Genomic DNA, 21,573 nt, shown 5'->3' on the forward strand with positions numbered 1-21,573 from the left:
TACGGTAAATCATCATTAAATTATTATTATTTGGCCAAAAAAAAACCCTCAACTAATAGAGGTTTTTTTTATTATTTATTTATTTATTTATTTTTTATTTTACCAAAAACACCCACTTTCGCACAATTACATGAATTTAGTTAAAATATATATATATATATTTCATTTCTTGAATAATATTTGAACTTATATTTTTTGTTACATGCAATACCATACTTTTAATTAAAAATAATAATAATAAAAAAAAAATTCATAATTACGAGTGCAACTAAATATAGCGTCAAATTTTATATGTTTACTTATATTATATATGATATATATTATTATTGTATTATTTATACTTTATATCTTATTTTATATAATAGTATACTAAATATTAATAAATAAAAAATTCATGCATTGCTATTCTATTATTAAATAAAATGAAGTTACTCATGCCACAATGTGCAATGTGTAGCATATTAATACCATATTAAAATGCATATAATCTGAAATATAAAATTTAGAATACTAATTGAATAATACTTATTGATTTCAGAATTTATAATTATGCAAATATATATTTCAAATAATTAATATATAACTTACAAAAATATAAAAACAGTTGCAACCCATTCTGGTCCAAGAGGTAAATTATAGCTCCGTGATGACAAGCACCATAAAAACAGGTCCCCAACAAGCCCTTATACCCCCCACGCGTGAGAGTATTTTGCATTTTTTTAAACAAGAAAGTTCAAAAATAAATATTATGGTTTCTAAAAATTTTTTTTTAAAAAAAAATTTATAGAAAAATTAAACATTAAATTATGAGGCCACAAGAGAAAACGGGGGGACAAAATGGACAACCAAAGGCATTGCACGCGCCACTAGGCTGAAGTAAGCGCATAGGCTGGCAGCACCCTTTTCGCGCTGCCGCCTTCCCGGCCTCCATTTGCTCCGCCGCAACCACCAGCGTGTTCGTCTCCTGCTCCTGAATTTGTTCGTGGGTTTGTTTGAATGATCCGAGCCTTGTAACTTTGAGGGTGAACTACACTCTCTTTCAGATGCGAGTGAAAAGTAAAAAATTATGCAATTTCCACTCCATTTAGCCCTAAATCTACCCAAAACTTTTAGGCTTCATATCTCACAAACCTTTCATATCTCACCAATAATGTATTTTTGGAAAGTTTATGAAATAAGAATTTCAACCATATAAGTTCATGCGCAAAACTCAAGAATGAGAAAAAAATATGGTCCTTATGAATTATGACTCAAGAAACATCAAGTTTAAGATTCGACTTTTCTTGAATGTAAACAATTTTTGGGTGTGAGTATCAAGTAGAAAAAAAATTAAATTAAATTAGCGAAACAAAATTTTGTTACATATATTATTCTTATTTTTATTCTAAAAAGAAAAATACTTGAAGTTTTTGAAGAAAAATATCTAGATTTATTCATTTGCATATGGAGTATGAAATATTCAATGGAGGTCAATTTAATGAGATATCAATTTTTTGCACAAAAAAAAGTATACTTTTCATATAATAAATAAATATATATTTGACTCTGATACCATTTAAGGTATTTCAAATATCTTTACCCGAAACGAAAATAAATTATGGAATGCTTCATAAACTCCTTTAGACTTGTTGTGAGACTAGAACTACAATAAGAATATTGATGCAATCTTTGAATCCACCGTCCAAAGCTTCTTCTCGATCACCAAAAGAATTGACAAAGAAAGAAAGCATTTTGTGCGTATGTCCGCCTATAGAAACTAAAACAATGTAATATATTAATATTGTTTTATTTATTTAATCACCAAGAAAAATATCAAGCCATGTTACACGCATGGTTTGTAGTATTGGTCAAGTTTGCAGTATTGGTTACGATCGAAGTGTAACGGATTTGATCGAAGTGTAACGGATTTGGACAAAGTCAGTGTAAACTGGTCGATCGAAGTGTAACGGATTTGGACAATGTCAGTGTAAACTGGTCGATACGGGTCACGTATCAAATTTAAAAAAGAGTCGCTTATCGAACGATACAGCAAATCATTCTTATACGTAACAAAATGCTGTAATTTAATTAAGGTAACATTATAGCTCACATCCTAAACAATAAGAAGAAAAATACAACTTTTAAGGCATTCATAATTCATGAAGGAATTTTACCAAGTTGGACATTTTTTTCATAGACTTTGATGTAACTATTTTTGAAATTAATTAATTGGACTTGACCAGAATTTAATCATAATATAGGAAGAAACATGATTAAAGATGATGTTGCAATATACAAGTACCGTACTATCCAAATGGTTTGGTTGCTTTTCGTTTTTACGAATCTGTGTTCGCCCTTTTCCCTTTAATATAACAATTAACTGATAATAATTTTACCATAAAGAATAATAAAATAAAATAAAATAAATAAATAAAGAAGAAAAAGAAGAAGAATCAGCAGCTGATCTCACTCTTACATACTTCACCAAAAACAACAGGGGACTTCGTGAAGTCCGTTAGACTAATTTTTTTAATATAAAAATATTTTTCAAACAATTAATCCTACATTTCTAAACCTGTTTATGGTGTCTTACACCTGCTTGCGAATTCTTAAATTGATTGTGGTGACTTTTTCAAATCAATTGGTCACCTAAAAGTGGCCAGGGTCATTAAAATCCTAGACTGGTGACATGGTGCAGGTTGTATGAAAACAACATTTTTATTGAACAATGCCAATAATTATATCTTGACTTCCTTTGTCATTTTTTATTTATTTTATTTTATTAACAAATTAGGATAGGATGGACTTCGTCACTGGCACATCGTTTGAGAAGTTATACGTTTTCCTAATTAGGCCACTAATTAATGTTCATAAAAATGTAAGACAATGTATCAAAACTGTTAAAGTTCGAAATTGTGTACCACTTTAGAAAAAAGACTCTAATACACACCATACTTCACCGCACTTGCGTATATATAAAATTGTGATTTTTTTTTTTATAAAAATTTTTGGGTTACCTTTAATACAATTCTAATAGGAGTATTGATATATATATATATATATATATGTATGTAAAATTATTAATAAATAATTATATATATAATTTTAATTGAATTGGATTAGCATAATTCATATCCGATTTATTAAGCTAACGAATTATTGGATTCGGATCGAAATTGGGTTATCGGATTTTTTGTTCAATCCATATCCGATTAATTGGATCGGAACCAGATTAGGATTTGCACCATTGACGATTCTAACAACAAGTGAGGATCTGTTTTTTTTTTTTTTTTTTAAAGGAATGTGCCAGATCACTTTTTTAAGGTTTTAGAAAGTAATACTACATGTTAATCACTAAGCTAATAATGATGACACAAAAATAATAATAAAAGTAAATTAAAGAAACCAAAACTAGAAAATTGTATGATTTTTATTAAATAGAAGAGATTGACCTCGTGCCTCTCGCCCCACGATAGGTATTGGGCTTCAGTTGTTTTGTTTATCTCTCTAGGCTTTCTTGAGAGTTGATCTTTACTTCACATTGCCGAGATCAATGGACTAGTCATTTGTTGATCCTTTTCTACTCTCTTTCCTCTCTCTAAACTCTCTCTAGATTGCTTTTTGGTCAATACATAACTCTTTCATATACTTGATTGACGTTTTGGATGTTATATGCTTTTGTTGAGGAGATAGAGAGTGAAATTGATAGTTTCAGGAAGCTCCTAAAATGACACGACTTTTAAAGGATTAATTGATAAGTTGTTATTTTACTCCATAAAAATTTTCTTTGAATTTGGGACTACCAAACGCTAAAACAAACTGAACTTAATCTCAAAAAATTTCAAAAGGTTAAGTGCAAAAACCCCCATGATATATAGACTTTGTGCAAAACTGGTCTCTATTTTTTGAAAATATACATGTAAGTCCACAATATTCAAAAATGGTGCATAACCAGTCCCTTTGACAATTTTTTATAAAAAGTAAAATTAAAAACCTCATTTTACCATTTTTTTCTAATTCTGACCCTCAGCATTATTGCATAAAAGCCCCCATACTGTGTTCAACAGCCAATATTTTGATATTTTTTTAATTTTTGTTTTTCGAGTCGGTCTCTTTTCGTTTACTTTTTTTTTTTTAATTTTATTTATTGTTTTTGTTGTTTCTGTGTCGGCTATTCTTCTCTCTCTCACCGTGCTCTCTTTCTCTTTCTACGTTCAGTCACCGACGGCAAAGAACTTTCCCTCCAAGCCGTCGAACTTCTCCTCACTTCCTCATCGTCTCCTCCATGTGGTGAGGATCGACGTTATCCGATAGAACCGATCATCAATTTGCTTCGTCGCCGCAGCCGACGGTGACAAAACAGTGGAAGACGGTGACAAAACAATGGAAGAGATTTCCCAAAATTGCAGAGGCATCGACGATGATGTCAAAACAGTGGTAGAAAACCCCATGTTTGCAAACCCCAAATTCATATTCTTCCCCTTCTTCCTACTTGCAAACCCATATTTGCGGACCCAAAAACAGTTCTCTCTCTACTCATCTATGCCCAGCCGTGACACCACCCATCTGCCTTTTTTTTTGGTTGAATCCCATCTATCTCTTTCTCATATGATATATGATGATTATATGTTAATATTCCAACCAATCCCCTGAATAAGCACACCATTCTACCTATTCCCCCTTTCCCCTTATTTTTCTGTTTCTAAACTACTATATCAAACCCTTATTGCTTGCAAACCCATTTTTCACTCTCTCACCTAATATCAGCGATGTGTAAGTGTGTGTATTCGGACTTAACCCCGCTTGTAAAATCTTACCTTTAAACAACTCCGCCTCAACCACATTCCCTAATTTGCAATGCCCCATTAATCATTGATTTAGACAAAAAAAAAAAAAAAAAAACGGCGAACTCGAACTGGAACAGCGGGCGATGGAAACTGAAAGGTATGGGTTTTGATTTTTTGAACAATCTGAAATGATATGCCGATATGGGTTTTGAACTTTTGATTCTTGCAGCAGATAGATAAACTAAAATATATGGGTTTTGAACTTCTGATTCTTGTAGTTTGCAGTTGCGCAGAGAGAGAGAGAGAGAGAGGGGGGGCAAGTTCAGAGTTGAGAACGAGAACAGCCATGGAGGCGGAGTCTGAAATGATTTGCCCTAAAACTCATAGGTTTTCCTAATTTTATATGGTGTGTGCACATATATATATATATATATATATAAATGACAAATTTATTTATATTTTAAAATATGAAAGGGTACGTTTGATTTTAGATTTAATTATATTTAGGTTTAGATTATCCCAATTTTATACAATTTGAGGTTTATATTATCCTTCTGCCAAACAAACCCTATTTTATACAAATTTAGACAAAAAAATCATTTTACATGGACTGATATGTACTATAACAGTAGAGGGTGATTTTTTGCACTTAACCCAATTTCCAATTGAAAAGAAAATGAAATACCATTATAAATCATATACATGACTTGATGCCTTCGCCTTGATGGAAAGAGTTCGAATTTGATTTAATTATAAACAACAAAGCTCAAAATATAGCGGTCATTGGAATTGAGGAGGTCATACCCTCAACTCTTTAAGCATGGTGAACAAGGTCGGTTTAAGTTAATGGCCCATTTGTTCTTCATATAAAATGTGTTCATTTTAGCCTATCTCCCTTAAATTCCACACACACACACACACACACACGCACAAACTAATCACTTTATAGTTCTAGCTAATCAGCTGTTTCACCGGCAGACAAATGCCACGAAAGATTACTGAGTAGCAAGGAAATGTTCTAGGGTTTCATCTCGTCTTCATACTCTCATTAAACCTTCGTCGAAGATGAGCAATCAACCCTTACTACGATCAAGCGGAGATACCGAATCGAACGTCAGAGGCGACAGAGGAGATCACAACCACTATTTCAAGGTAAAAATCGACCCTTTTTGCCATCACTCCTTCAAGTTCAAATGTTATACACAAGAATTTTATGCTAACAAAATTCAATTTTATTTATTTATTTATTTAAATTAGCATTGTCTGATTGAAATGTTAATATTGTTTATCAACTCAAAAAAGCACGATAATTACTTACATAAACATTCATATAGACACAAATACATACATTGATTTTTAGTGGGCGAATAGATTGCTATGTAGCACTGCATATAAATAAGTTTGTGTGGAAGTATGTGTGCAAGTGTATATATAATTATATATATATGTAGAAATCTGTGTACATGTTTACAGGTATATGTTTCTCTCTCTCTGTGTGTGTGTATATATATGTGTGTGTGTGTGTGTGTATGTGTGATTATGTAGGATTTCTGTGTTACATTGCTGAAGTGTCATGATCAAACCATGACTAATGTTGGCAAGGTTACTGTTGAGATTAACCTAACAACGACAAAATCTCAGTAAGAACTTGTTGGGTATATAACATTGCTTTTTGGAAAAGGGAATCAAATTTAGGAACAATTTCCTAACTCGAGCTGATATATGATACTAAAGGCAGCACCTAATTGGATTCTATTCACCTTAGCTGCTACTTGTGAAACATACATAACAATAATTGGCATGCGAAGGTATACACTAATCTAGAAGATGTAGATTGGAGGAGTTTCTCATAATTTGATCAATGGCCCATGGAAATTAATGATTTGGTGATTGTTACCGAGGGTTTAGGATCGTCTGACTGGCACGCAAAATGATTTATCCCATACCATTGATCCTGACTCCAAAGAAGATCATCCAACTTTTCAGGGAGTGAAGCATGGCCGTTCAAGTACTGCAACACTTGAGACATGCTTGGCCTAGTTGCTGCCACAGGGTGTGAACAGAAAAGTCCAAGCTTCAACACTAGTTCCATCTCCTCCTCCTTGAAATCATTCTTTCACTTGGGATCAATGGTCTTCAAGAATTCCTGTTTACTCCAACAATCCAATACCCAGTCCACGAGAATTACCTCTTCAGGTAGTGCTTGTTGCTCCACCGGCCTCCTGCCACAAGCAACCTCCAAGCAGAATGCACCAAATGCAAAAACATCAGTGCTCGTAGTTGCCTTGCCATTTCTAGCAAACTCAGGTGCAATGTAGCCCAATGTGCCTGCTACTTGAGTTGTTTGAGGATCCTTTCCGTGATTGTTACACCTTGAATGCATGATTTTAATTAATTCTAGGACATCAATTGAACTCTAGAATAAGTTATAAAAATTGTACAAAGCCTCTGAACCCCACCGGAGGCGAAGAAGATAATCAAACTACGCACAAACGGGTCACAAGGGGTCACAAGGGAGTAGAGCCAGCTCACCACAAGGGTGAAGCCGCCTCTACAAGGGGTAGAGCCAGCTTCACTTGTGGTGGAGGCGGCTCCACCAAGGGGGGAGGCGGCTCCATTTTTAGTGGAGGCGGCTCCTCTTTTGTTTTTTGATTTTTCCACGTTCTGCCTTCAGTTTGGACTGTAGGGAGGTTTCTAGGTTGGTTCCGGGGATGTGGATGATCTGTATACTTATTCCAGAGATGTATAAATTGTTGGGAAGCATGTTAATGATATTATGTGAAAGCATGATAGATTCTAAGATTAAATAGGAAATCTGTATAAGGAGGGTTAATTAATTAATTAACTTAAAACTGTTTTCTGTTTTGAGGAATTTTGGATGCTTTGCATGTCTTAACAATTATTAATCATGTCTTCCTTATGTTGTAATCATATAATTATTTATCTGGGAAAAATGATGAATAAGTATGCTTAATTGGAAATAATTAATGTTTAAAATCTACTATAAATTACATCAGTTATTGTACTGCTTTAGAGGAGTTAGATGCTGTATTTTACTCTAACATTTTAAAGGACTAGAATGTGACTTCTAGATCATATACTGGATATATAATTTGATCATACACTTATTAGATTTGTATGTGTGCTTATTCTGGAGTATAATTGATATACATTTATCATTGTTTGGTCAACCGTGTAAACTGGAGGATCGTATGTACCGGTATGGGATGGTGACATACTAGGTATGAACTGAATCAAACCCTAAGTCCTACCTAATTTGGATTAAGGTGCGGATTAATCATATAGGTTAAGTCCATTACCTACTTGTGTCAGGTCAACAAAATAGTTGGATGACTTAATATGGTTTCAGGACGGATGATTATACATATACTAGACCACTACACAGATGGGTGGTATTTTGTATTATGAGGAGTACGGATTTTATATACTTATTATATGGTACCATGGTATGAGTTTGAATCTCAGGACCATGGTTAGGGCGCGTATATCGCCTAGGATGGATAACTGGATATAGGTGTTGTTCCCTGGTAGGTCTAGGTACACATGACCACATTATTGTGCGATTTGCATGGTATCTCTACTCAGGCTGAGATAGACCTACTGGACTAGTGAGCGTCCTATAGTGTGTACTATATATATACATAAGGACTACTCTAGATATTGTTGAGTCTTCCTAGGATGTATCTACGTATCAGATTACTGTTTGGATCGTAGTAGAATAGGACTTGCATGTGGGCCTGACCCACTCTCTTATTTTTCAGGTGTTCGTCAGTTCCAGGGTTAGAGCTTGGACGTGTAGAGCAGATACAGACATTCATTCCTCCGTCTACGTAGACTTTTGCTATGTTTACCTTAAGTTTCTATTTCAGTTATTTTAGTTTCTTTTGGGATTTTAATAAGGGGTCCACTAAATGGATTCCCGAGTTGTAACTTATGGAGTTTTGGAGTTTGGATTTAATAGTTTTCATTAATGACATTTTGAGGATTTCAATTAGTATTCTTCCAGCTTATTGTTATTATTTATTTCATCTTATATTCTGTGTTCGGTTATATATTAATTGTTTGATATTTCCCTCGGGTTTGGGCCTGGGCCTGATCAACTCGTGTCTCGAATCCGAGGGGTATCACATAATGCTAGTGAGGAAGCAGGACAAAATTCACCTCATGAGCGTTTGCATGTCTCGCCTAAACCTTCTGCACATGGGAAAGATGAGACTGATAGTCAAACGAGGCAGGCCTCGTCTCCTGGTGATGAGCAGAATTCTTAAGAAACAGAGGTACTAGGGCGCGAGGGAGCAGATCGAGATATTGTTGTTGGGCTTGGTATTGAAGGAGAACATACCGTAGAACAAAATGTCACTCTTGTAGTAGAATGGATGGGTATGCCTTTATTTCCTTAAGCCTTTGTGAATTTGCTCGAAGTTGCCCTTGTTCACCATCCCGAGGTGCCACATTTCCTGTTCTTGCGCCATCCACTTGTGCGCCAATCCATGTACTTGTGCCTTGGAAGGATTTTAGAAATTTTTGTGGAGATTGAACAAGGTGCTATTAACGCGGATCTCGTGAAGGATGCCACTCTTCTCCTAGACGACATGCAGAAACTAGAGGTTCTTGTTTCGTGGCTACGACGCAAACTACTCATAGCTCAGAAGTGCCTACAGCAGCGGCTTCTTGCACCCCACCTTCAAGAAATCAGAGTTTGCATTGCAAAGTTAGAGGGGGAGCTTGCACAGGACCGAGAAACCTTGGCAGTGACTATGACATACTCACAAGAGCTCGATGATGACTCCTCATTGTTGACCTCGTATGTAGATTAGGTCTCTATGTATATTGCTTTTAGTATGTGATTGTAAAAAATTGAGAACTCCAAAAATGGAATAAGAAGAAGATTCCTATGTATATTTCCGTTCTTATGCACCTTTCCCTTTTCTCATTGGTTGTGAATGATAGTTCTCATGTGTTGAACAAAGATGGCAAATATGTGTTGATATAGGAAGATTAATTTGTTAATTGAAGCATTAGATTACAAATACTTAATAAAAATAGGGCTTTAACCAAACATTGTTGATTGGACTATGATCGGAGCCCTTGAGAGTACAATAACCACTATCGCTAGATGTTCTGACAATGTAAGGACCTTCCCAATTGGGTGAAAACTTGGGAGCTGAACGTTCTTCCATAATATGTGGGGCAGCCTTAAGAACAAGTTCTCCTGGTCTAAACTGTCGAGGCTAAGCATATTTGTTGTACGCTCGTGCGATGTTGCGCTGATACTGCTGAAGATGTTGTAGAGCTGCCTCGCGCCTTTCATCGAGGGCTTCTAGCTCACTATCTCGAGCCATAGGGATCCTCGAGGCGAGCTATGTCGCTGGGATAGCAATACCTACAAGCAAGACAGCCTCAGTTCCATAGACGAGGGAGAACGGAGTTTGTCCAATAGAGCATTTGTTGGAAGTACGATTCGCCTAGAGCGCCAAAGGTAGCTAATCAACCCACATGGTAAGGCTTTCTTCAAGGGTCCAACTCAAGATTCGGATGATATTCTTTTTAGAGGCTTTAGCCTGGCCATTGCCCTGGGGATAGTAAGACGACGAGCGTATGTGCTAGACATTGTATTGCGCAAGTAGCCTTTTGACTTTTCGATTTACAAAAGAGGTACCATTGTCGGTGAGAAGACATTGAGGAACCCCGAAACGACAGATGATATTTTCTCGTATGAATTAAGTGATAGCCCTACCTGTTGCATGCTTAAGCGGTATGGCCTCGATTCACTTGGTGAAGAACTCTGTCGCCACACATTAACACAACACTCCTGTATATACACATTGATCAGAAGCATGGAATAAGTGTATCTGTGATGTCCCTTATTGTTAGGGAAGAAGTTGTTGACAATTTTATGTGTGGATGTCTCCTAATTGTGTAGAGGTGTTTTGAAAACTATGAATATGGAAAGGTATTAAATTTGATAAAGTGAAGAGATCTAGCTTAGTTTAGACTATTTTCAATCTCAGAATGATCTATTTTTGCTCTATATTGAGATGTAGCTTAGTACCCAAAATATTGGTTTGGTTATAGAACCTGGACTTGAGAAATGAATCAAATACCTGGATTCTTCATTGCTTCTCTGCTGTTCTACATTGGGGAGGCTTAGTCCATCTCCCAGAGTGGCATGAAAGTGCCGGTAGCGCCACTGGAGTAGCAGCAGGCTGAGGACACAGCCAAAACCATACCCTAGAATCCATATTCTCATAGGCCAAATTGGCTTCTCTGCCTTGGAAATAGACAGAGTATATGTTGTGACAACAATTTGGACAACCAGAGCTATAGCCTCCATGACCATCCAAGTCCCGGAGTTGAATGGATTGGACCCACTTCCACCCATTCTTCGTGCAAGTAAGCGAGTCCAGAAGCTACGTCTTTGATGATTTTAAATCTTTGAGTCCAGTTAACTGTTGCCTCTGGCTCATTAAAGATGAATTTGTCAAGACTGGCATTAGTCAAGAAATCATATACCAAGAAAAGCTCACCTTTTCGTCGACAATAACCAAGTAGTTTGACCAAATTGGGGTGTCGTAGCCTGCCAATGGTAGCAATCTCTGCGACAAACTCCTTCATACCTTGTCTTGATTCATCGGAAATTTTCTTGACTGCAACTTGGACATTGGAGACAGGTGACCAAAGCCTCCTCTTCCCAGAAGCTCACTTTCTCTACAGCCTTTGGTGGCTACAAAGAGGTCCTTGTAAGAAAATCTGTGAGGTCCATATTGAACCTCCCAGTCTTCCAATATTTCAGTAAACTTGCCTTTTCTTCTCAGTAAGAAACCAATGATAAAAGTTATTGCTGCTGCTGAAAGTAGTCCGAAAATGGATGCTCCAATAACCAGAGTCAAATTTTTCTTGTTGGAATGTGTTTTATTAGGGAGAGATGGAAGTCGGGAAATATCAAGCTCTTGAGCCTTCCCATTCAACTGAAAACTCCAATCGAAAACACAATGAGACTCTAGATTTGCACCGACTGATGAAGCAAACCCCACGTACATCTGGTCTAAGATGATTGGTGATAAATCAAATTTTAAGGACAAGAGTGGTTTTTTTGGTTTGCCTATGTTAATTGGAGATATTGTGACATTAATTTGCTTCTCAATACCATCATACTCCACCCAAGCTTGTAATCAATTTCCGCTTGCAAGCGTGAGGTTCCTAAATTCACCATTTTCATTTCCAAAAGCCTGCAGGAGTGGATTTGACTGATTTTATGCCATTAATATTTATGCCAACATGATTATCGTTGATATCCTCAAATTCTCTATCAAAGTAAGTGTCAAACTCAACTGTAAAGGCATGGTTATTTGGGCTTCCATCATTGGTTAGATTAACTAAGCCAAGATGTTGGGAATCTATAGCTCCAGGGATGTCACTTGAGGGTCTAACTATGAAAGCCATTCCAAGTCCAGTGACATTCTGAATTTCAGGGACAATATCAAATACAAACATAGTAGAGAAAGAGAGAGCACTACCAGTTGATGAGTTCTTGAATCTAAAGGATTTGCTGTAGAAATTATATCCTAGTCCCCATGAAGTTTCATTGATGACCTTGATAACACCATCTGGTGCAGTCTCTGCCACTCCAACTATTTTGATTTTTTCATAAAAGATGAAACCATTGTCAGACTCATAAGAGGACACCAATTTGGTGATAAGGAGAAAGAGTAATAGAAAATTGTTGGATAACATGATTGGAAATTTGTTTCTAATAGCAAAAGAACTTATTCTCCTTCTATTTCGTGCAATGAAAAGTATGAGGGATTGTTCCTAATTAATAAAAATGTCATAGATGTTTGAATTTCTTTTGCTGCGCTGCATGATTTGTGATACCCCTCGATTCTAGAGCCACGGGTGATCAAGTCCGAGCACAGATCCGAGGGATACCAAACAATTAATATATAAACAAGCAAGAATACAAAAGAATTTAAAATAAAATAATAAGCTGGAAAGAATTCTAATATGAAAAATCCTCAAAAGAATAAAAACATTAATATACCTTAATCTTTCCAATCCGTACAACTCGGGAATCCATCAAGTGGACCCCTAATAATCCCCAACTGTAAATGAAATACAGAACCAAATTCCAAAACTAAAATAGTAAAGGAACTCCTCTGTAGTCGGAAGAGTGAGTGTCTGTATCTGCTTCATCATGATGAAGCTTTAAGCGGTTAAGCCTGGTACTGACGAATACTTTAAGAATAAGAGTGGGTCAGGCCCACATGCAAGTTCCATCCTACTACAATCCATACATAAACCCGATACGCAGATACATCCTAGATAGCTCAGCAATAGCTAAAATAGTCCATATAGATATAGATACACACTATAGGATGCTCACTAACCTATAGTCATCACACCTGAGTAGAAGGTAACACACAAAACGCACGTAGCGTAGTCATGCACACCTAGACCTACCAGGGAACGTCATTAGGTCCAGTTATCCATCCAAGGCGATATACGCACCCTAACCGTGATCAGGAGACTCAAGCTCATATCACGGTACCATAATGATATATATTTAAAGTTCTCTCCTATCTATCCCTAAGAAAACCAGTTAGTCGTTCAGCTTATTCAACTGTACAGACTAAACATCCGTAAGAAATCTAGTTAGTCGTTCAGCTTGTTCAACTGCACAGACTAAAAATAAATAGGATTTTATATTCACAATCCATTTCCTTCTTAATACAGAAAAGTAAAACAACCATCCGTTATGTCGTTCAACTGTTTTAGTTGACAGGACATGCATCCATGTAGGATTTAACTGTTGTAGTTAATCCATTCCGTATGTATGGAGAAGTAGGACTTAGCTTTTTGATCTAATCCATCTCCAATATGCCATCGTCCCATACCGGTGCATATAATGCAAATGATCCATAAATGATGCACACTCAAATGAACATCAAATACATCCCCAACATTCATATAATTGATAACGCCAGTATTTAATGGTTCATCAATTAAAATCCAGCACAATATCCATGTAATTGACAGACATATTTTAATAGTCCAGCAATTAAAGTCCAAATCAATAATCCAAGTAATTGTAGAATCAAGTTTAATATTTCAGCAATTAAATTCCAAAACCGTAATCTATGTAATTGCAGATTAAAGTTTAATATCTCAGCAATTATAACCCAAAGTAAGTGTGACACTCCTCGAATTCGAGATATGACATAATGCTAATCAGAAATATAAACTGAGCACATTAATCTAATCCATGACGTACAAATATAAAACGGTACATCAAATAGTCCAGAATATCATGAATAATATCATATATTCAATTATTGCATTTAATCTAAACAATAAAACAGTTTTAAGTAGTACGCATTTAATTACAGAATAAGAAATTAACATACCTCTCAAATAGACTGTAAAACATCCACAATATGAATAAACTATTTCAATTCAGTTGATTGATTTAAAATAGTTTAAAACAATATCCATTGTAAAACATCCACAACATGATTAAACTATTTCAATTCAGTTGATTGATTTAAAATAGTTTAAAACAATATCCATAAATTAACCATTATGTTAATTTTATCCCAAATCTAGCATACTATTTTATATTATGCATTCCAGTTAATTGTCGGGTCCCAGAAATTCATTAAAATTATTTAACCAGGCCCAACCATCCCTAGATTCCAACTCCCGTGCCAAAATCCAACACTGGACAACCCATATGACGATTCCAGGAACCAGTTGATGTAAAATCCCAAGTGTTGATTGGTTCGCCTAAACCGGTTGATGTAAAATTCTAGATGTTGACTGGTTCGCCTAAACCGGTTGATGTAAAATCCCTAGATGTCAACTGGTTTGCAAAAATCCACTGAATCTAAAAGATGTCAACTGATTCATCATAGATGTCGACTGGTTTAATAACCAGTTGATGTTTTTCCGCAAGGAGTCAACCGGTTTCAACCAACCGGTCGACCGAATCACCAAGGTGTTGACCGGTTCATGCAAACCAGTCGACGTGTGCACCAAACTGGTTGACCGAACTATGACAGTTCCTCTTCCACGGCTCCGGCGACTATGTCTTCCTCCGTTAAGGTCCTAAGGCTACTGTTTTAAGTCCAGCACAACCCTAAACATTATGTAAACCTCTTATGCATAATTTAAACAAGTTGAAATCACAACTCATGCGATAAACTTTAAACAAAATTCAAACATATACACATACAATTAACATACTGTAATTCAAGTTTTAGCATGCATACATGGTTGATTTTAACAACTTAAATTTCTTGGAGTTTCCCTAGGCATGCACATAACACATGTTTAAGGGAAAGAGATAGAAATAGAACTTGCCTTTAGGTTTTAGTTTGAAACCTTTCAACGTTGTCTCTAAGTTCCGGCAACCCCAAGTAATTCTCCTCCTCTGATCACTGTTCTATTCCTCTGTTACTTCTTGGTTCAACCCACGAGTAACTCCCTTCAATAATTCCTCGAGCCTCTATATGTTTCACTCAAGCCTCTCTTTGTTCTCTCTGTTCTGTCTCAAGAACCCTTACATGAATAGGGTTTATTTTCCAACCCTAGCCGACGTATACCATTCAATATATATAGGTATTTACTTAAAACTTAATTTTAATTCCCAACCTAATTATAAGACGGCTAACCTAATTACATAAAATAAAACCCTAAACTATATATGACACCTACAAAATATAAACTAACTAAGTCACACAAGCCATTAAATAAAACACGTCACTTAAATACCAATTAAATTAAACAATGAATCTAAACTAAATAAACAATTACAATTAAACATATAACTAGATATTAAACATTTAAATGCACATAAACCAAATAATCAAATAAAATGCACATAAAATAAATAATCAATTAAAATGTACATAGAACAATAATTAAATTTCAATAATATCCTTTTGAGAAATAGGGGTATTACATGATTTGACTACTACGAAAGAGATGAACAAGATTGGCAATGAACTGTTCGTCAACGATTTGGACTTTTTAATGTGTGACCCATTGGAAGTTCATTCGCTCAAATGAACTCATTCTGCATAAAAATCAAGTCGGGTGGTGGAAGATATATGCAGGGTGGAGCCCAGTGTGGACCCCCCTTTCTTTTTCATGATGCCATGCTTGATAAGGTGTTGGATACGTGGATGGACTTTGAAATTAAAAATGCAGGTAAAGTTGGAATAAATTAATTGCCCAACTACTTAACCATTAGTAAATCTAGATTTTTGGATTCTTTGGTGATTGATGGATGAAAAGTGCTAAAGCCTAAAAGATCACACTCACAATGCAAGGGGCATGGGGGACCAAGGAAAAACGAAAGAGAAAACTAGGTGTTGCCCGTCAACGATTTGGACTTTTAATGTGTGACCTATTGGAAGTTCATTCACTCAAATGAACTCATTCTGCATAAAAGTCAAGTCGCGTGGTGGAAGATATATGCAGGGTGGAGCCCAGTGTGGACCCCCCTTTCTTTTTCATGATGCCATGCTTGATAAGGTGTTGGATTCTTGGATGGACTTTGAAATTAAAAATGCATGTAAAGTTGGAATAAATTAATTGCCCAACTGCTTAACCATTAGTAAATATTTTTGGATTCTTTGGTGATTAATAGATGAAAAGTGCTTAAACCTAAAAGATCACACTCACAATGCAAGGGGCATGGGGGACCAAGGAAAAATGAAAGAGAAAATTAGGTGTTGCCTACAGATGACAATGGGGAGGTTGATACAGAATGCTCATTTTGGACAGTTTATTCAAGATTGACACCATTTTGTAGGTATTATGTAAAATGGAGTGAATTCTTCTTGATTGGCCTGTCTATGAATCTGCCGACGACGGCAAGGTTCCCCCTATTGATTGGCCTGTCTATGAATCTGCCGACGACGGCAAGGTTCCCCCTATGGAGTCAACGATGACAACAAAAATGCCAAAAGTGCAAAGATTACTAAATCACAAGGATGCAAAATTTTCTTTAGACCAATACAACTGTTTATGTTATTTGTTCTGTTAGTCAATGGGTGTTTGATCACTTTGATTACTGCATAATAGTGTTAATTCATTGGAAACAAGAAGGAAAGCACACTTCACTCCCATTGTTAGGAGACATATATCCCAGCTCGATTACCAAGCCTATCGTTCACATTTTGTGATTGGTCTTCCATTACTTGACTTCTTTCTTTCTTTCATACTCTCTCTCTCTCCTTTTATTTTATTATTATTATTATTATTATTATTATTATTATTATTATTTTCATATATTTAATAGAACAGTTTCAGTTAAATATTCTACCTATGTCATTAGTGTAGATTACATAATCGATCTTCCTTCTTGTTCTCTTTTGACATTAGTTTTGTTGCATCATGGTAGATCAATTTCCAAGTGCACGTGATATACAAAATGCGGATATCCACCCAAAATAGAGCATATAAATTGAAAACAGTTTTAATTTAGGAGGATTTTTTTAGAGAGGAAGGGAGGGAGGGAGGGAGAAATATCAATGATTTGTGTGTGCAGGAACGTCTTCCTGATCTAGATTTCTCCCAAACGAAATGGAGTTTGTAACTTTTACTTGTGCACATGAGACTTGTTCAGGAAACTATGTAATGACCCTTGAAAATTGAAACCAGAGGAATTGTGATGTACATTTTTCTATATTGCACCAATATGTTATGGCAGGTACACTAATGCATAAGCAGGAGCGAGAGAGGAAAAAAAAAACTTATGCACAATTGAGGTATGAGGTATTTGATGAACCATAGAGGATTTTTATTTTTAATTTTTTCTTTTCTTTTTCCTCGAAAATTCACACTCATTATATATTTTTGCTCCCATCAGAGCTCGAATACTCAACCTCCCCAAAGAGGGAGGAAATCTTATACCATTTAGGCTAGAGCCCATTGTCCATAAGGATAATAACTGAAACAAATAGTCTGTATTATCGCCCTCCAGAGAGAAGTGACTCTCTAACGGAGGATGAGTCCAAATCCTCCAGTTCCCAACAATTCTTTGTCTTGAAACCCTTTGGCGGCAATATATAGATCTTTGTACTTGAATCTACGAGGTCCATAGGCAAGCTCCCAATCTTCTAGTACTTCTGCATACTTTCTCTTCCTTCTAACATAATAAACTGTGCCTGAGACCACTGCTAACACTAAAACTACACAAATCACAGACACCAATTGTCAAAACTTGAGATGTTTGCTTTGGTCCAATTCAAGGAATCTTAGGAAGTTGAGAGAGGTTGAGCCCTTGAGTCTGGCCATTAATCGTAGAAGCTCCTTCCTAATATATAATGGGATGGTAGGACTGAGCCAGTGGACGATGAGAAGCCAACGTACATTGTTTCATTTGATCACAGGCGAAAGATCATAGACAAAAGTGAATTATTCGGTTTCTGGACATTAACAGGAGCTAGTGTGACATTCATGAGCTTCTCCACACCAACATACACCACCCAGACTTGCATTGCATGGCCACTAATAAGGGTCAAGTTCGGGAACAGACCATTATTAGAAGTATAATAGCCTGCTGGCTTGGCTACTTTTGAATGCAACCCATTAATGTCAATCCCAACATGGTTGTTATCAATGTCATTGAACTCGGGCTCTGATGTGTCAAGCTCTACAGCTACAATGCGATTAGTGGAGTTTCCATTGTTTGTCTTATTGAAAAGACCGAGGCATGTGCTTGGAAGAGCACCGGGGAGGCTTCTTGTTGGGGCCATCACGAAAGCAATTCCGTGACCACCCATGTTTGGGAACTTGGGGAAAATGGCAAATGCGTTAAGTGGTGGTGGAGGAGAAAGTAGTGTTTGATGAATTCTTGAAGTTAATTGGGTAAGGGTAGAAGGCATGACCCGTTTGCTGTACGGTGTTATTGGTGAGCTCCAGAGGCCATTGGGCGTGAACTTGGCTATGCCATCGAGGCTCTGATTTTCCGATCGGAAACCATTGTAGGTGAAACCAAAATCTTTAGTGGCTGCTAAGGCAAGAAGAGTACTACTACTATAGACCAGTAGTAATATTAGAAGTTTGGAGAACATGGCTAGAGTATGGAAACAACTCCAACTATTTTTAATTTTTCAAAAAAAATGAGCCACTGTCACAAGAGGACACCGCTTTGATGATGAGGAGAAACAGCCATAAATAAAGTGTTGGATAACTTGATTGGAAATTTGTTTGTGTAATACTAATAGAACTTCTTCTTCGTAGTCTTCTAATGAATAAAAATGTAAAAATGTCGACTTCTGAATTGCTTTTGTTGCTCTGCATGATTTGACTACTGCAAAAGAGATGAACGCGACAGGCAATGAATTGTTCGTCACTTTTAATGTGTGATCTATTGATGTTTATTCACTTGAATGAACTCATTAAGCATAAAAGTCAAGTCACGTGGTTGAAGATTTGTGCAGTACGGAGCCCAGTGTGGATCCCCCTTTCTTTTTCATGATGCCATGCTTGACAGGGTGTTGGATGGACTTTGAAATTAAAAAAACTAATTAATAGCCCAACTGCGTAACCACTAGTAAATCTAGATATTTGGATTATTGGTTGATTAATAGATCAAAAGGGTTTAAATATAGAGTTACAGGGACGAACTTGCAATTGCTCCCACTAATTTTTATTATTAGTATTATTTTAACACTAAATACTAAGAATTTTTTCATATTACAATTATATACCAATCCCCCCCCCCTCCCCCTCCCCCGAAATTATAATAACGTTTCACTTTTGTACCCCTTATTCAATTTCTTAGGTGGAAAGAGCCTTTTTTTTTTTTTTTTTTTTTTTTATAATTTAATTTGGTATATCTTTAGTAAATAGAATTAGGTATTTTTCGAATTATCATTAATTGGCAAATATAAAGAATCCTTCCTCTATTTTCTTTATCAATCTAAGAACACAAAATAGAAGAATAAAAACATGTTCTAAAGAGAAAAATTAAAACAAGACAAAAGAAATTTAATTACTATGTCAGCTATGGTGGTTTCATCTTTTCCTCAAGAAGTAGTGTTTAAGCTAACATATTATCAATAAAATAAAGGGATAATTTTAAAAAAATGAATTTTTGGAGGTGAATTGTCAAATTAATGGAGTCAAATCTACTCTTTCCAAAAAAAAAAAAAAAGGATTTATGGAGCTTAATTTCCAAAACCATGGTATCTACTGTACATTGTAATTTTATACCCAAACTGCCCTTTTTACTGTTGAACCCGATCTTCGCAACAACAGTTCCCTGCCATTAGCCCTACGTGCCAAGATGAAGTCTTGTTACATTCTTTTGTGAGTGACTCCGCCTAGCGGACGTTTCGATTCCCTTCACCCGGATCTGATTCTGATTTTTGAGTAGGATTGGAGCATTATTTGGTAGAACCTGCTGAACCGCACGTACCACAAGCCTTTTTCCTTGTGATAGACCCTCTCTCGTCAAATTCTCTCTCCTTATGTAATTGATTCCTGGTGAACTGAGTGAGAAGTGAAGAGGCTAGAAGTCCTTTCTTTCTTTCACATGGAGGAAAATGAAATGGATCTGCACTTTCTGAATCAATCGACATCTGCTTCGTCGTAATAATCAGAGGCGGATGTATAGCAGTTGCAGAGTCAGCAAGCATTTTATCTACGCAGGGATGTGGCTACTAATGAATCAAAATCCAGATTGTTGCTTATCCATATTTATAGCTGGTTGCAATCAATGCCAAATGACTTAGTTGGTGTCAGGTACTGTCAAGGGACCTAACCTAGTGGACTTAGTTCCAAGCTTCTTGATGTAATTGTAATTGGCCTCACCGTCAGTTACTGTATAGCCCCGTTTCACATATATATGTTTTGTTGCTTTTTCGGCGTGAGGATTAAGATGCCGCCCGCGAACAGGGTGGCTTCTCGGATGATCCGGGTTTTGGTTCATTAGTAAAGTTGGTGAAAGGGTAATATGGTTATTTCCCAAGAGAGTTGAGGGGCAATATGGTAACCAAGACAAATTCCATGTTTTTGGAAACATTGATTTTGACTTCATGAATTTGGCGGTTGACCCACTTTTTTTGAAATTATCCCTAAAATAAAATATAGAAATAAAGATGTTCTTCATTGAATAAAAGAAATAATTATAAGAAAAAAGAATGCAATATAATATAAAATCTCTAACTCTCTCTCTCGATTTTCTAAACCCCTACCTCTTTTACATATGATCCCACTTATAGAGTTTAGAAGGGAGGAATTTAGGAGGGAAATAGAAAAGAATTTGAAAACTAAAATAAAAAATACATAAAATCTTTCTAAAATTTTGCTATTTTTCAATTTGAAATGATATATGTTGGTCTGTTTGAGCCAAATTTGAATTTGATTGGCCTTGTATAAAAATAAAACAATTATGTTGTAACAAAGTCTTAAACTCGAAGCCACTTTCAAAGTTAGTGATTCACTGGACCATCCATCCTACAATGCTTCTGGTATTTTTCTTTAGTAATAAATACACTCTTATTCAGTAATTTCTCACATTTTTTTTTCTATTCGTCTCCTTTCGAATTCAGCCCTTAAAAACATGAAAAGTAGGGATAATAACATTTATTTAATAAAAAAAATTAATTAAACATTTATTATGTAGTTTGATGGCAATGAAGATGCCAAAAATGTAAAAAAAAGAAAATACTAAATAACAAGGATGCACATTATGTTATATAACTGTTTAAATCCCAAAAATTCAAATTTACTAACTATTTATGTTACATGTTCTATTAGACAGTGGGCGATT

At 35.8% G+C, this 21,573-nt stretch overlaps 1 pseudogene; it reads right to left on the minus strand.

The window, feature by feature from the left end:
- Positions 1 to 6,447: 6,447 nt before the first annotated feature.
- LOC132295634 (L-type lectin-domain containing receptor kinase V.9-like) lies at positions 6,448 to 19,510 on the minus strand (annotated as a pseudogene).
- Between the last annotated feature and the right edge of the window lie 2,063 nt (positions 19,511 to 21,573).

Source organism: Cornus florida, unplaced genomic scaffold, assembly GCF_030987335.1.
Source record: "Cornus florida cultivar Cherokee Brave unplaced genomic scaffold, ASM3098733v1 CherokeeBrave_3.0.0_Hap2_Chr02, whole genome shotgun sequence".
In the NCBI taxonomy this organism is placed as follows: Eukaryota; Viridiplantae; Streptophyta; class Magnoliopsida; order Cornales; family Cornaceae; genus Cornus; species Cornus florida.